At 37.7% G+C, this 2,798-nt stretch overlaps 1 pseudogene; it reads left to right on the top strand.

The window, feature by feature from the left end:
- The first annotated feature begins 763 nt into the window (after positions 1-763).
- Positions 764-2,031, top strand: LOC132174240 (uncharacterized; annotated as a pseudogene).
- The last annotated feature ends 767 nt before the right edge of the window (positions 2,032-2,798 follow it).

Genomic DNA, 2,798 nt, shown 5'->3' on the forward strand with positions numbered 1-2,798 from the left:
AAGATAATATATCCACTAGTAACTTTGTAGATTTGGAGAGACCCAAAGGTAGGAAAGCCGCAAAAGAGCAATTAAATAAAGAAAAGAAAAAAGATAGTGTTGATGATCTTGTAGTGGGGTTACTAACTCAGATGAACAAAAGAGCTGTGATAACGACTGAGAGGAAATTGCAACTTATGGAAAGAACAAGTGCTCGAGAGGATGAGAGGATTCGACTTGAAGAAGCAAAGATTCGGCTTGAGCAAAGTAAGTTTCGAGCTGAGGAGGACAAAATTATGCTCACAGATACAAGTGACTTGTCTGAATTCCAAAGGGAGTATATTCATATCCGACAAATGGAAATCCTTGAAAGTCGAAGGAAGAAGTAAAATATGTTCGAGTTATGGCTGGATTGGCTTTGCTTTTTTTGTTTACTATTTTGTAAGAGTTGGATTATTGTTCACAGAACTAGCCATAATAGTTTCCTATTTGTTTAAAGTAATGGATTATTGTTCTATCTTCTATCTTCTATTGCAGTTGGATTATTGTTCTATCTTCTAGTAATACATTAGTGTTCTATCCTCTATATTCTATTAGATTGGCATATTGCATCTTTTCTTTGTATTGGCGTATTGGTGTACTGCATCTTTTTTCTTGAATGAAGAATGACTAGATGAAAACATTAAATGCAGAAAACATTTATTGCTGATTGTTCAAGAGGGATAAGACTTCATTGTATACAAAAGTTTGTCGAGTAAACACAATGGCTGTCGATCCTGTAAAAAAAATGCTCCTTGAAGACTCAGACTCTGATAATGAGTTGGAATTACTTACTGCAATTGTTTGAGCACGTAAACATTTCAATAGAGATGGAGGATCCATTTCACGTCGTGGTTCTGTTCCAGGACGTACCTTCATTTATCGTGATTCACTGCAAGGCCACCAAAGGCTTTTCTAGATTATTTTGCTGATTCACCAGTATATCCTCCAAAAGTATTTCGAAGAAGGTTTCGGATGCATCGTCCTCTTTTTCTTCGTATTCTCTCTGCGGTAGAAGATTATGATCCATACTTTATCCAAACGAGAAATTGTTCTGGAACTCAAGGTTTATCTTCCCTTCAAAAGATGACCGCCGCATTTAGAATGCTCGCTTATGGAGTACCAGCTGACTATGTGGATGAGTATGTGCGGATTGGAGAAACCACCACAATTGAATCTCTAGAAAGATTTGTTAGAGTGGTGGTTTCAATTTATTCCAACAATTATTTAAGGTCTCCAAACGTCGATGATGTTGCTAGATTGTTAGAAGTTGGTGAAATACGTGGTTTTCCAGGACTGTTGGGGAGCATTGATTGCATGCACTGGAAATGGAAAAATTGCCCAACTGCATGGAAAGGTATGTTTTTTGGTCATTTTCATGAACCTACAATGATTTTGGAAGCAGTAACTTCACAAGATTTATGGATATGGCATGCGTTTTTTGGGTTACCGGGTTCTCATAATGACATTAATGTATTAGAACGATCTTCTCTGTTTTCTGAGCTCGCTCATGGGCGTGCTCCTCCAGCTAATTACTCAATCAATGGTCATAACTACACAATAGGATACTATCTTGCTAATGATATATATCCGTAGTGGTCAACATTTGTAAAGACAATTTCTTGTCCGCAAGGGAGAAAGGCCAAACAATTTGATGCTACTCAATAGTCAATAAGAAAGGACATGGAACGTGCATTTGGAGTGCTTCAAGCACGATTCGCAATAATTCGTGGACCTGCACGTGGTTGGAGCTGTGAAACGCTCAAATACATAATGAAAGCGAGCATAATAATGCATAACTTGATCATTGAAAACGAGCGAAATACTGATGATGCTTTTGACTTTGAATATGAACAAGCCAATGAAACTCCTCTTGTACAAGTTTCTCATGAGCATACCCCTAGATTTGTTGAGTTCATTCAAAGGCATTTGAGCATTAGAGACCGTCAAATTCATTCTCAGCTGCAATCCGACCTGGTGGAACACTTATGGCAATTGTATGGCCAATCTTAAGAATTATGAGTTATATTGCATATATTTATTTTTGTTATTAATTTTACGAATTAGTACTTGCATGTGAGATGAATGTTCCTCATATATGTTTATTTTTGTTTTTATGAATGATTTCTATATATGTGATGGTTTTTTCCTTTAATTAAGTGTTGGCAATAATATAATAAAAAAAGAATGAGAAATAATATTTTAAAACAAGTAGCTAATGGAATAGATAATCTGTTGGAGTATGTAGTTAAAAAGCAATAGCTAAAGTAAAGAATTGTACTTTTTCATTAGGTAAAATACCTAATACTGCTGGAGATGCTCTAAGCCCTTTTGTGTAACCCAATTCCGGGAGCATTTTGAGGCAAAACCCAAATCCCACCCCTTTCTGACCGAACGTACGCCAGGGGACCACCCCGAACGTACGCACCTGGCCTTTAGTGAGAACGTATGTTAGGGGACCACCCGAACGTACGTTAACTAGTTCTTGATCCAATGGGCAATATCCTAGGACGTACTGTAGTGACAAAAAATAATTAACTAGGCTTAAGATAGCTTGATTAGGGGGTTAATTGGACTTTGGATTACTAGGGACAGCTGGAGTGGCATTTTTGAAATTTTGAACTTTCTGAGTTACAATACACGAACGCTCGCATGGGGGACCACACGAGCGCTCGCCTGCTACAGTACAAAAGCGCTCGTCTGGGAACCATGCCGAGCTCATTGTTGACTGATGGCTTTTACCCAATCATACACCTGAAAGACATTTTTAACCTTTTGTG

This window comes from Corylus avellana, chromosome 3, assembly GCF_965113065.1.
Source record: "Corylus avellana chromosome 3, dhCorAvel1.hap1.2, whole genome shotgun sequence".
Classification (NCBI taxonomy): Eukaryota; Viridiplantae; Streptophyta; class Magnoliopsida; order Fagales; family Betulaceae; genus Corylus; species Corylus avellana.